Genomic DNA, 15,278 nt, shown 5'->3' with positions numbered 1-15,278 from the left:
AGATTTATTTCATCTTACAAGGCACACCATTATCAAGGGAAGCAAGGGCAGGAATCGGGAGGCAGGAACTGAAGCAGAGACCATGAAGGAGTGTTGCTTGCTTGCTTGCTTTCCCTGGCTTGCTCAGTCTGTCTGCTTGCTTCCTTCCTTTCTTTCTTAAAAGACATATTTGTGGTAGAAAGCTTTTTAATTGTTACTAAGTTTAAGACATATTTTCTTACTTTGGTACAAAATTTGTTTTGATACAAAATCAAGGTTTTCATTACTATAAATTTCTCCTATTGATACAAAAAATTTTGAAAGTACAGGGCTTAGATCCAGTCCTTCTATAACTGTTTTTATAAACTGGTCTGAGATGAATAAGCCGGTGAGTTAAGGGCCAAATAACAAATTCATGTCTCTAAGTTTATTGTTAGAGTGTTTTCAGATATTTAATTAGAAACAGCTGAGAGCAGTTAATGGACAACAGTCCAACAGATTACTTTACATAGATAGTTGGCTTTCAAAAACGTCAAAAATCACAGAATGTGACATTGAATGTTATTTATTCACTTGTGGTTGAGACAAATCTGCTTGTAACAGCTTCCCATTCATGGATTCAAAGAAGCAGCTGAACATCTAACCTCCAGGTGAGGCTGTACATTTGTGGCTAGGTGGCCACTGGGCAGAAATTGCCTATCTCTCTTGCAGACCTGTACTGTTCTTGAAAGGACACAATTTACAGGTTAGGACAGCTTTGTTCTGCCAAGACAGAATAGGCTAGTCCTTAATATTCTGGTATCTCTAAGGTCTGTCAGATGATCCTGGGCCAGAAGGCTGAAGACAGATAGATGCTTCAACTTCCTGACTTACTAGGGCTGTATAGGTAAGCAGCTGTCTCTACAGTTTGTCTCAGTTCTGGAAGCTGTGTTAGGCTTCCTATATATTTTCAGTAATGTTGGTTATTCTCAGATTTCTGATGGGGTTAAAAGATGACTTATAGTCTCTTAGCCAACCCAGTTATTTACATTGAGAGAACAGATTTGAGAGCATGGTTTTCAGATGGCATATAATCTAAAGCCAGGACATAAGTCAGGTGTAGAATTTTAAGTCTTTTAATTAGGACAGATGACATTGTTCTATCTTAATGACAAAAATGATAGACTGGGTGTTAGATCTATCTTATACCTTATAAATTACAAAATAGTAATAGTTGTGCTTAATTTATAGTTTTGAGAGAAAAGATTTTTTTATTTAATTAAACAGAAAGGGTGATATGTGGCAGGATTTTCCCTGTCCAATTACATTAAAATATTAGTGCAGCAGGAGGCCTGTGATTGGACAGGGAAAAGGGAGACAGAGCTAAGAGTTACACACACACACACACACACACACACACACACACACAGAGAGAGAGAGAGAGAGAGAGAGAGAGAGAGAGACTCGAGGGAGAGACGGGGGAAGCAAGATGGACACAGACAGGAAGGTACAGACTCAGTGTGGCATTAAATAGCCACAGGTACATAGGGCATCATAAAGGATAGAATAATTGGGAAATTGGGATAATTTGTCTAATCTAGGTGGGCAGCTGGTTTTTTTTTTTATTATCAATTGGTTCTGAAATCATTGCATTGGAATCTTGTGGATTGAGAATTTATTGATACATAAATCTGATTGGTTAATTATAAGCTTCAAGAGTTTTGTTTTACTGGGTTACTGGAAGGTGGGACCACTGACCACAGGGGGATTATGGCTGAGAGGGTACAGGTGGCACTGAGGCAGTGAACTGGAACTGCTATAGCAAGAGGTGTATTTTCAGTATATGAAAATCAATGGGATACAAGAGTCAACTCAGTGCTTCTTAGAAGGGGGAACAAAATACTCAAAAGAGGAAATATGCAGACAAAGTGTCGACTGAAAGAAAAAAGAGACTGAAGGAAAGGCCAACCAGAGACTGCCCCACCTGGGGATCCATCCCATATACAGTTACCAACTATTGTGGATGCCAGGAAATGCTTGCTGACAAGAGCCTGATATAGCTGTCTCTGGAAAGACTCTCTGCCAGACCCTGACAAATACAGAGGCAGTGGTGGATACTCATTGGACTGAGCGCAGGGTCCCTGATGGAGGAGTTGGAGAAGGCACTGAAGGAGCTGAGGGGGTTTGCAGTCCCATGGAGGCGTTAACATGCCAGACCCTCTGGAGCTCATGGGGACTAGATCACCAACCAAAGAGTACCCATAGAGGGATCCATGGCTCCGGCCGCCGCATATGTGGCAGAAGATGGCCTTATTGGACATCAATCAGAGAGAGAAGTGGCCCTTGGGCCTGAGGTGGGGTTCGATGACCCAGTGAAGGGGAATGCCAGGGCGGGAAGGCAGGAGTGAGTGGGTGGGTGGGAGAGCACCCTCATAGAGGCAGGGGGAGGGTGGATGGGATGGGGGTTTCCGAAGGGGAGACCTGGAAAGAGGAAAACATTTGAAATGTAAATAAAGAAAATATCCAATTAAAAAATCAATGGGCTAGCCGGGCGTGGGGGAGGCAGAGGCAGGCGGATTTCTGAGTGCTAGGCCAGCCTGGTCTACAAAGTGAGTTCCAGGACAGAGAAACCCTATCTCGGAAAAACAAACAAACAAACAAACAAACAAACCAAAAAAACAATGGGATATGATATTTAAGAAGAATTCGTTTATCAGTCAAACATGATACTTTCCTCTGCAGCCTTGCTCTTAGTTCCTTGGGCTCCCTTCCACAGTGTAGTTAAGGGTGGTGTCAGGTGCTGTGACTTCACAGCAGGTAGGAGGTCCAAAAACCCATTCTTTCCTTTCTCCCTACAGCTGCTCATTGCCCAAATTGCACGCACGTATGGTGCATATGGAGACTTGATGTTTTATAAAATAATCTCAAAGAATGACAGACAAAGAATATTCTGGCACTGGGTCAGTTTTTGTTAAGAAAGGACCTCCTGTGCCTTTTGGAGCCAGCCAACCAGATAGTCCTCTGTGCTGCCTTCTGGGATGAGGATAACGGGGGGGGGGGGGGGGGGGGCAGGGGGCGTGGATATCAGCTACGCGCGGTTTCCTGCCTCTATGACGTCACTGTAGCGGGTCATTCCTTCCGCCCCAAAAGCACATCTCACAAACAAGCACATACCACTCTCAGCAGTTGCCCGAAACTTTCGCTTTTTTCCCGTGGTTTTTCACTTTTCAAAGAAACTCAGAGTCACAAGGAAAGCGAAACACCTGTGCGGATGGGCGGCACATGGAGACAGGAAAACACTGCGGCAGGGGAATAAGCGGATTCTTTGGGCGAGAAAGCTGGTGGAGAGGAAAGGCACCCGTGCGGCGCCAGTGCCTGTGGGTGCATATTGGTCCGCACCGTGGGAGAGCCCCTATGCGGGGGCGTGCACATCACTGACTGCACAGGGATCACTCTGCCAGAGGAATGGTGTGTTTTCCTCTTTCCAGAGTTTAACCCAGGCTTTCACGCGGTTCCAGCTTCAACAAGCAGAGCGCCCTGTGACACTCAGCAGACAAACACTTTGGTATTCTGAGACAGCTCAGTTTGTAGAGGACTCACTAGAGAGAATATACAGGAAAGATACCAAAATAACATTCAGGGGACATTAATGCACTTTCTGCTCCAAGAGCCCCATCCCTTCGTTCTTAGTGTTTGTATATTTATTCATGTAAGTGTGTGAACACATGCATCATGTCATACATATGACAAGCAGAAGACAGTATTCAGGAGTTGGTTCACTCTTCCACCATGGGACTTCTGAATCCGGCGATCACTGTGCCTTGGGGGAATCTGAAGTCCCTTCTCTCCTTCAGACACTAGGAAGGGGAAATTTTTATTTGGCCCAGGAGCACAAATGTTTTCCTGCTAAACAAGAGTTTTGAGGCAAGTCACAGCCCAGAAATCCAGCAGGACCAAGCTGCACATCACCAGAGCGGCCAGCAGATGGAGCAGGAGGACTATGGGGAAATGACGCTGTGAGAAGAGGATGGCAGTGGAGTGAACGGGATTCTACGTTCTGTGAAGATACCCTGCGTGTGTGTGTGTGTGTGTGTGTGTGTGTGTGTGTGTGTGTGTGTGTGTGTGTGTGTGTGTGTGTGTGTGTGTGTGTAAAATTCTTAAACAGGGAACACACAGTTTGCATTTTCTGAACATTTATCTAAGCTTGAACTTTGTTCTCATTTGTGAATTTTTCATATGACTAAGACAGTGACATCCATTCAGGCTACTGATTACATTATTAAAGTTAATATTTCCAGTAAATTTCAGATATGCCAATTCAAATGGATACTTACCCCTCAATGAGAAATACTCTAAGCTTGTGGCCAGGTGTGTGTGTGTTCACAAGCACACTTACACACTGAATCACTTCTATCCCACATGCAAACATCACTCTTCTTGGCCTATGAGAAGCTTTGGGTCCTCATTCTCACCTCCCCTTTTACCTAGAATTCTCACCATAACAGGTTTCTGTGTTTAGTTGGGGACTTATATTGTTGTTGGGTGGTATCTTTTTTAAAAATCAACATCTTCCTCAACATCTCCAGCTGACCTAGAACTTTCAGAAATCCTCCCCTCCCTCCTCAGCATTCCAAATTTAGGGATTTAATACACTACCTGCATCAAGAAACTTTCTTGGAATGAGATTTTTGCTCACTGTTGTGTAACTTACAGCAGAGCCTGCTGGCTCCTGGTAAATGATCTCTGGTGTCTTCTGTCCTTAAACACATCTACTCGGGGCACGTGGCTGTACTTTAAAGGAGCCACAAGGCTGGGATTAATACTTCGCCCTCTGCCCACATTTTTAAACTGAGGTCAACTATGCTATCTCCATCCCCACTCCTAGGTCCCAGTCATCCTGAAAACCACCCACATTCTCTTTAGGTGCTTAGGGAGACTCCAGTCCAACAAGAACATCGGGTCCCCAGCAGGTCTACTCCCAAGGTGCTTATCACACCTGACAGTTCTCTCAGCTTTACAGAAGGGGACTTGTGTCTTTGTTACAAAAATGATAAAAACTCTAAGTCTTTGCCCCTAACCCTATAGTGTTTTCCTGAAAGAGCCTGGCTCTCATGGTATTACTTTCTCTTCTCCTTTGGCGGGACCCTAGCTATCAAAGATGTCAACAGCCTTCTGATGGCGAGAGCAAACATTTGCTCTGTCTGAGTAGGTAAATGAAGCACTTGTTGCAATATTTTACATTCAATCGCCAATTTTTATTTTGCCACACACAACTTTTATTGTTGAACTCTCTTAGGTAATGATTGAACAAGTTTCATTATTTTGTGAGCTAGGCGCATAGGTGACAGTGTTTCTCCTTGCAAGTCTATGTCACCAAAGTGTATTGGCATAGGGTCAGGTACAGTAGGCTTTACGTATACAAAAAGGATTTTAAAATATCTTGTCCTTGTATAACCAGTGCTTATCCTTTGTAAGCTTGGAATTAATTTGGTTGAAGAAAATTGCACGACTCTCGATAGTTTATGTTTGACTAAGATTAGGTAAGTAAAATAAACTACCGGAAACAAAAGTTCTAAGAAGGTTCAAAACATCCCTTTTTTAAAATTTAAGTTTTTATCAAGAGAATCTAGTTGCCCCCAGTTCCTGATGACTCTCTTTGGTTTGTTTGTCTCTCTGTGATTCATTGTAGCAATAAAGGACACCAGGAGAACATACATGTTCAAGAATGAAACTTGCTTTATTCATGCTTTTTATTTTAAATTTAAATAACAATAACATAATAAATTCTATGAGCTATTTTTACTTAGAGGTGCTTTGACTTGGAGTGCTGTGCTGTTCTTATATCACTTCCTGGGTCACATTGAGCTTAATGAAGGCTAAAGGCACGGAAGGAGTGAAGGCATGGAAGGAGCCACAAAGGGCTGGGCCTTTAAAAAAAATTTTTTTTTCAAGATAGAAAATTTTATTTCTCCTTTCAATGTTCATAGAAAGAAAAACTCTGTCATTTTGTGGGGAAAGAGAAACAAATAGAAGTCCAAATGTCATGAAAATGAAAAGGGGAGTCAACTTCTCCTGAGAAATGGCAGGGAGTTACCAAAACCCAGAGCTAAGGGAAAAGAGGAAGGAAGAAAAATGTTGAAATGCACCAAGGCACTAAGATGGCAACTTCCTCGAGGAACAGAGAGATTCCTCTTAGGACTCTATGAACAGCCCTCGGTCTGGAAGACCTTCTCCAGCTGATGATTTTCAGTTTGACCCAGATGTGAACAGTTGTGGGGAGAGAAGGAAAGGGTCAAACCAACCACAGGAGACTGGCACTCTGACCTCTGACCGCAGTCAGGAGAGCACTAACCCAGCAGGCAGGATAAGGCCTCCCCTGAGGACTCCACCAAAGTGCTAACGCTTTGCAAGGCTGAGAAAACACTGCCTCTCGAAGAAGCCTAGAATTTGGAGAAAGGGAATCGGCAGGCCCCACAGCAATCTGCTCTTATGCTGGAAAATAGTAATGATATCTTTTAAAAATGAGAATGGAGAAAATTATTGTAAGCTAACTATGTCCATCCAGTGCTCTAACGTAGTTTAAAATATGAATTCAGTCATCTCAGCCACACCGTCCGAGACTCTGTGGACATAAATAAAAAGGAGATCAGATACACAGTACTTTAGAGACAGTTGAGGATCGGGGTTATTAAAGGAAGTGTGAACTGAAACAGATACGGGGTTTACCGCAGAAGAGAGGATGTGGCACGGACCTGGTAGAACAGCGCAGCAGCTGAGGTGGCAAAGGGAGGAGTCTATGAAAACTCATCGTCTCTTTCACTTTGATTTTTAAGACTGCATCATGGCTGGGCATGGTGCTCAATGTGGGGCACTAAGATGAATTTTGGGGGATAAGTTTTTTAGAAGAGTTATTGATGCCATAGACATATGTACGAACAGACAAGAGCCTGCCTGGTAGGGACTCTGAGAAGAACACAAGCCCCGGCACCAAAGACAGAAAGTATGGGGGCGGGGGGAAGCACGGGAAAGAGGTGTCGTCTGAAAAATCAAGCCCAGGTGACAGTCTGTGACCTTCTTAAATGTTGTAGACCCTCTTGGTCCCTTTGTCTGTGTGGAACGGGTCTCTGGGGCAGGTGGGCAAAGCGTCGGAGGGAAATACAGACAGACCAACACGAGAGATTGTGTAGAATCTGAATGTAATCTGTCAGGTCGAGCATCAAACTTTTTATAGTACAGAAAATACAAGGGTCGGAAGTCACAGCAGGCAAGGTACATTGAAGTTACCATGTACAAAACAAAGGAATGACTTCAAAAGGATTTACAGGAACCAGGTAAGAGTTTACAGTAAAGATAAAGTAGTTCTGCCTAGGGTCAGCTTAGTGACAGGCAAGGATTTCACACTCTAGTGTTATACCTTTGAACCTTGTGAAGGCTAGCACCAGGGGTTTCTGCTCTTGGCAGGCCTCATGAATAATGTAATATCACAACCCCCCTAATTTCCTAGGCTTTGCTAAATTCTTATATGAGTGTAACTTTTAAGTATCTGGAGAATCTCCATTTGTCAGGAGAATATACCAACTTGTTTTTAATATGCAATGTAGCCTGTACTGAAGATTTTTATCTCAGTGAGATTCCCTGGCTCTTTCTGCAGACCAGCTGAGCCACTGGCTCTGTCTATTGTAATGCTTAATTAGTAACTGAATAGGTAACTTCCTTTTTGCTTTCCTGCGGGATTTTAAGCTCGGATTTCAAGCTTGCAGGCTACTGGGACCTTGGAACACTATAACAGAATTTAATCTTAAAAGGCATTTATAATAAAATATTAAAAGAGAGCTCCCATACACCAGACTAACGCAGGAATAGAGTATGAGTATATGGTTAAATGAGAACGCCAAAACTCCAGAAGGTGAGCTTCCTTGAAACTCTTTTCCTCGTTGAGTGCTTACAGACTTTTTCAGCCTGTCAAGCAGACCCGACCAGAGGGCGTGACACTTAAAACTCTGAGGAAGGGGGGCGGGGTGGGTTTCTTAGCAGAAGCCTACAGCTAGACTTCCCTGCCCCCCCCCCAACTATTCCGAGGAAGCTGGGAAGTGGGTGAGTAGCAGGCTGTGTGGCCACCAGTACATCTTTATTGTGCCTGCAAATTCATTTCCTCCAGGGGGAAATCTGGGCACATAGAAACCTGTTAGCTTAAAAATTGATACAGTACTGTCAGCAGGGTCTTATCAGGGCTTATTAGAGAGGGGAGACAGTAGGTTGGGATGTGAGGCAGGCAGTTCAGGGGATACTGAGGCTACTGGGGACTAACGAGTTTATTAGAAGATACAGACAGACAGACAGACAGACAGACAGACAGACAGACTGGCAGGCTGCAGCATGCCAGGAGCTTCGGGGAGATGTCAGGTCTGTGCTGATAAGTTTTTGTCAACTTGGCACAAGCTTAAGTCACTGGGAATGAGAGACCCTCCGTGTAGGAATTGCCCCCATCAGATTGGCCAGTGGGCATGGCTGTATGACATTTTTTTTTATGTGGGAGGGCCCAGCTCACTGTGGTGAGTGCCATTCTTGGACATTTGGTCCTAGGTAGGTACTGGGCACCTGGTCCTAGGTTGTATTTTAAAAGAAAGCTGAGCAACCCAGTAAGCAATGCTTCTCCGTGAATCTCAGTTCCGTTTCTGCCTCCAGATTCTTTCCCCAGCTTCTGCCCCGAGTTCCCTTTATGACGGAATAGCCCCCACCCCAGTTGCTTTGGCCAGTGTTTTATCACTGCAACACTAAAGCAGACTAAAGCAGAGCCTCTGCAGGAAAGACAGCACGGTGAGGTCTCTGAAGAGAAACAGGGCCCAATAGGCAAAACAAGGAGACTCTTCTTACATCTTTTTAGGACTAGGAGAGAGTTATAGCTGGTGCTGCCAACTATGCTCTGCGATTCCCACACAGGAGGCAAGGAAGGAAGTTGGGAACAGAATGTAGCGTCCCTTTGAGGTAGACTTACTCTGAAAATGAGATGTGATTTGGGCAAGTGTGCTAGTGGCTTGGGCTTTATATGTCCCAGTGATGCTGTGAGGGGAGCCCCTTCAAACTGTATCCTAATAGCATGTTCTTATACCTGGGACGCAGGGACAGATCCCATTGTGCTTCCTTCAACCTGAATATTGTCTGAAAAACAATCAATATCAAAGGTAAGGTCTATAGCAAGAATTAGTCAATAGTAAAATCAAAGTTTAATCACCTTTTAAGCTCTGGTAGTTTTAGGAAGCAAGGGCACTGATAATAATGTGCACATGTATATAGTAGTTACTTTAGACAGGAATAGAAAATAAATGCAATAACAGTAACAATTAAAAACACAAAGTAGCTGGGCAGTGGTGGTGTGCACCTTTAATCCTAACACTCTGGAGGCAGAGGCAGGCATATCTCTGAATTTGAGGCTGTTCTAGGACAGTCAGGGCTACACAGAGAAACCCTGTCTTGAAGAAACAAACAAACAAACAAAAAACCAAAAACACAAAATGCAAAAGTAATGCTACTGACTAGTATTGAGTTGACAGAAAAAAATGTGAAAGAAATGTATATAGCAGATGGAATCGGCGGGTGTGAGAAATGCATATGATACATATGTATATTACACATTCCTCATATAGAAACCTAACAAAATCCTATTGCAATCCTTACCTAGAAACTGTAGGATTAAGTAAAAGATAGAAGAGTTAAAGTTAAACCCCTAACCTTTATCTTCAGCAGACAAAGCAAGAAACTGCCCTAAGGAATGATTATCACAGCCATACGGTCAAAGGTCACACACACTACTGACTGTGTTTGCTAAGGAAGGAATGTTCTGCATTGTTATGTGCAAAAGGTTGTTTGTTTCCATTCCTACCTGAAACTGTTTCATACAAACATCTATTGGGTGTAAGAAAAGAAAGAAGAGAAGAGAGAGAAGAGAAGAGAAGAGAAGAGAAGAGAAGAGAAGAGAAGAGAAGAGAAGAGAAGAGAAGAGAAGAGAAGAGAAGAGAAGAGAAGAGAAGAGGAGAACCTTTTGTTGGGTACCAGCATAGTCTCAGGCAGTCACACCATTGCCTATAGGCTACCAAAGCTGTAAGAAATTGTTGGAGACTGCCAGAACTTTACAAAACCTGAGCTTGGTTCCACCTGGAGTTTCCTCCCTTCTCCAAGTGCCTTCTCCTTCTCAGCCCTCCTGGTTGGAACTTCCACAACAGTGGTGGTAAAAGAAAAGAGGATGGGGCAGTCTTGGCTGAAGTTTGACTGAGAAAGAAAGATTTACATACTTATGACACACCCCAGATCTGAAGAGGCTGCACTACAGAGATCCCGCAGCAAACCAGGCCAGCCTGTATTCTTCTGGGGGAAGAAAATAGAAAAGGGAAGAGCAGGGAGGGGAGGAGAGAGAAGAAAGAGGGAGTCGGTGTAGAACCTATAAGCAGGCAAGCCAGTTGGTTGGCTACCAGCTTGTTGAATGACTGCTTTTTCTTCGGAGCACAGCATGGAGCTGTCTTGGGCTTTGCTCCCGATCACCATGGCACTAGAACAGAATAATGTAACGGTAGCCAGGGGCTGTGGGAGATGGACAAAGGAGAGCTAGGAGATCCCTACATGAGAGTCCAGACTTTGTTCCCCTGCCCTCTCTCTCTCAAAGGCAAGTGATCTTGGGAGATGCTAGAGTACATGGAAAGTAGAAGTGTCACTACCATCTAGAGGCTTTGATCCAGCTCAAGGCCAGTTAAAGAATTAAAAGGCAGGACAACTTTAAAGCATAAAAGGGTAACATCAGGGGATCACATAAAGTGTGTATGTATGTGTGAAAGTTGATGTCAGATGTCTTCCTTACACACATTACTTTCCCCCCTGCCTAGTTTTTCATGTTGAGGGGCTTTCTGGTTGGCTAGTCAGGAAATTGCCAGACTCTGCAGTTACCAGGTGTTGGGACTACCATCAGGGGCCTACAGTGCTCAACTTTCCTATGAGCTGGTGTCAAACATGGCCATCCATGATTATGTGGCAAACGTAACCAGCTGAACCACCTCAGCAAGCACTAGGCTTGGTGTTTGAGTTCATCAGTCAACTCTGTGTCTTCGACACAGAGGATTTAATAAGGTTGCTATTCATAAGTAAGAATTTACTTCTCCATTTTAAATATTTTTATGGGAAATTCTTGTGTTTTTTTTTCCCCAAACATTTTGATTTAAAAACAGAAACCATCTTAGAAGGAGAAAAGAAAAGAAAAACACACACCATATTGGCAACGTTTTACTCGATGCGCTTCACACACCCTCACTCATTCACGGTTCCCAAGTCGTGAGAGTATTCAGCCACCCACACTGTTGGGCTTATTGGGGTAATTGGGATCTGTTTCACAAGGAAACCAGTGAACCTAGTGATGGCAAACCCTATTCCTGTGGCCCTTGCGATCTTCTAACTCCTTTCTACCTGGTGGGATGCATCTTTTACCCAGAGCAACTGAGTCCTTTATGAGCTGCCAGCTTGGCTCAACAGATGCATGATATCCCCCCATGCATGCTAGCTTGCAGGACAGTGGTCTCACCAAAGCAGACACGGCTAAATGTTGATTCCTGGTTGTCCTATAAATCATGCCTTCCTTTTCTTTGCCCTTGGAATTTCTAGTTATGCTTTTGAGGCTTTCTAACGTGATAAATATTTTTTCTTTTTTCTTTGTGTATCTCTTGAGCAATTTTTACTTTGTTGTGTGGTTTCATGGTAGCCTTCACCCTTTCATTCTAGATGGAGAAGGCCATGAGGAACTTAATGTACTGTGGTGTGCAAACCTCAATCCCAGCACTTGGGAGGCACAGGTGGGAGGCTCTCTCTGTGCGTTAGATGCCAACCTGATCCACATAACTAACAAGTGGCAAGAGAGCCAGGGTTGCATAATAGAAAGATCCTGTCTCAGAAAAAAAACCAAAAGAAACAAAATTTGCTTTAATTCTGATTTAGTGTTGAATTCTGACAGTTCATGTTTGTCTTAGACAGTCTTATTTCTCTTTCATTTTTGAGGTGTAGCATTGGGGAGAATCTCTTAGGGTTTCTATTGTTGTGACAAAACACCATGACAAAAAGCAAGCTGGAGAGGAAAAGGGTTTGTTGGGCTTATATTTCCACATTGTGGTCCACCACTGAAGGAAACCAGGGCAGGAACTGAAACAGGGCAGGAACCTGGAGGCAGGAGCTGATGCTGAGGCCATGAGGGGTGCTGCTTACTGGTTTGCTTCTCAAGCCTTTCTCAGCCTGGCTCCTTATATAATGCACTAGTCCAGCAACAGAACCACCCACAATGGGCTAAGTCCGTTCTCATCAATCACTAATTAAGAAATAAATTTACAGGCTTCCCTTCAGCCTGATCTAATGAAGGCATTTTCTCAGTCCAGGTTTCCTCATCTCATGACTATAACTGGCATCAGGTTGACATAAATCAAGCTGTCACAGGGGCATGCTATTCCTAGTTAGTAGAGTGTGTAGTTTCTCTTAGCCTGTTACGATTTTGAGAAATCTGACATCTGTCAAATGGGTTTCCCTTAAATGCCTCAATGATTTTTCTCTTGACTCTTTTCTTTTTAATTATATATTTTTTTGTTGTTCAAATTTACTCAGGGGTTGAGAAAGAGAAATCATGAAGGAACTTAGATGTCTGAATTGTTTCAAACATGAAAATGTCACTTCATTGACTTTCTGGCTTTTCTCTTGGTCTTCTGGAATATACATAATTTGAATATTTGTTTAGGTCATAATCTCCCTTATCTCTTTACGTTCAGAAATTCTTTTGTATTTTTTCTTTGTCTGGTCTGTATTTGGCTGGACTGCTATTTATCTCATGAAAATCTCTAACTGCAATTTCTATTTTAGTCTTTTGCATGATCATCATTTCTTCAACAAATATTTTACTCACCCTGGGTATTGCTTCCCTAATTGCATCTTCCATGTTTGCATATTCTCCAATATTTTATAATGCTACATTTGAATGTGTCTTTAGAGTTCCTTTTTGAAAAATTATAAGCTATATGGTTTTTTTTCATTTTCAGAAGTGCTTTTTACTTTAAGCAAACAACTTAAGAGGGAAATCTAGGTGGCTAAATGGATCACTCTCTGCATTTTTTCATACTTAAGCTATCTGCTGTGAGCAAATTCACATCATACAATTAGTGCAGGATGAAGAGAGACAATTGACGAACTCCAACTAGCTAGGAAAATAGGTTACAAAGTCAAGGCCACCCTTTACAATACTCTTAGAACCCTCTGAAATGTAGTTTAAAGACATGTACTCATACACAGTAAACCCCAGTGTTAATAGAATCCAGTAAATAAGAATAAAAGAATAAAATAAACTTTTCCTACTTTATAGTGTAGATGATGAAACATGTAGTAAAAGAAGTTAAGTATTTACCTTTGCTACTCATAAAAAGACCAATTCAGATATTTCCTGTTTGTCTGGAATGCTTCCAAACTGCATACACTGCCAGCCTAAAAGCATATTGTCATATAATAAATGAGTTTGTTTTGGAGCAGACACTTTTCATATTCTTTAGATTGGAGTTATAGGGCTGATAATAAAAATAAAATCTGTTCTGTTTGCATTTTTCAAATAGGGACTGAACTTGTAACCGTGGACATGTTGAAAAATTAAACCCATAATCTGTACTTCTTAGATAATCATAAATCTGTCTTTGTTTTGTGAAACCTGTTATAAAGAAAGAAGCCATCTGGTTTCTAGTCAGTCAGAGCTTCAGAAATGATCTGATTGCTAGTTGGTCAGAGCTAAGAAGTTCCCTGGACCACCTGAGTCTGACTCCCTCCCTCCACTTATGGATTCCTTATCTCCTCTGAGTGCTGCTCTGTCAGCAATGTTCATGAGAAGGTCCCCTACAGAGAGCCATCGCTCAAGTGATGACCTTGAACCTCTGCTGTTGGTTGTTTCTCACTGTCCCTAAAGTGAAGGACACTATCGGTCATTATCTCAGCCTAGACTATCCAAGTCTGAAAGTCAAGGTGGATATTTGCAGTGCATCCTGAGGTTAGCATGATGTCTGTCTCACTGAAAGAGAAGGCACTGGGATTTTAAAGCCAGTGCTATGCACCTGAGACTGGTTCAGGTTCTGAAGATTTTGGTGTGGCAATTTCACCTTATTTCCACAAACCAGTTTAGTTGTGAAAACATTATACTATGGGGAGAACTTTACATTAAGCAGAAAAATAGATATATTTCTTTAGACATCTCAACTCTCAAGTTGGAAACATACTTGTCTTAGTCAGGGTTTCTACTCCTGCACAAAACATCATGACCAAGAAGCAAACTGGGGAGGAAAGGGTTTGTTCAGCTTACACTTCCACACTGCTGTTAAACACCAAAGGAAGTCAGGACTGAAACTCAAGCAGGTCAGAAAGCAGGAGCTGATGCAAAGGCCATGGAGGGATTTTACTTACTGGCTTGCTTCCCTGGCTTGCTCAGCTTGCTTTCTTATAGAATCCAAGACTACCAGCTCAGAGATGGCACCACCCACAATGGGCCATGCCCCCTTGATCACGAGTTGAAAAAATGACCCACAGCTGGATCTCATGGAGGCATTTCCTCAACTGAGGCTTTTTTCTCTGTGACAACTCCAGCCTGTGTCAAGTTGACACAGAAAACCAGCCAATAGTACACTTGTAAATTATTTCCCCTTATTGAGGTAAGCATGTGAATGTGTCCTGAATGATAAATCAAACCATCTAGGACTCTCCCCATTTACACAAATCGTAACTGAACGAATGTTAAGAGATAGAGAAGTCAATAGTGTCCTTGCATTTTAACATTGATTTGGGAAAGATTTTTCATGTGTTACACAGTACATAATACATAGCAATTACACATTCACTCATCACAAAAATAATTTTTAGACTACTGCCCAAATACCTGGCCTGACTGGGTCCCACCCAGGGACAAAGGGGTGCAGGAACTGCTGCATAGCCAGGGACACGATCCTTCTGATTTCCATCTGTGCTGTGTTACAGCCCTCCACACCCTAATCCTGCCCAGGGAAAGCTTGATCCCCAGGAGTTCTGACACACCCAGGCTCACAGGCTCACAGGAGGGACAGGTTCCAGTCAGAGACAGCAAGACCAGTTAATATCTGAGATAACCAGATGGCAAGAGGGAAACACAAGAACATAAGCAAAAGAAACCAATGCTACTTGGCGTCTTCAGAACAGAGTTCTTCTGCCACAGCAAGTCTTGGGTACCCAAACACACCTGAAAGCAAGATTCTGATCTAAAATCCCATCTCCTGATGATGATAGAAGATTTCAAGAAG

The sequence above is a fragment of the Mus musculus genome, chromosome 4 (genome assembly GCF_000001635.26).
Source record: "Mus musculus strain C57BL/6J chromosome 4, GRCm38.p6 C57BL/6J".
Classification (NCBI taxonomy): domain Eukaryota; kingdom Metazoa; phylum Chordata; class Mammalia; order Rodentia; family Muridae; genus Mus; species Mus musculus.
Note: the sequence above shows the minus strand (reverse complement) of the source record.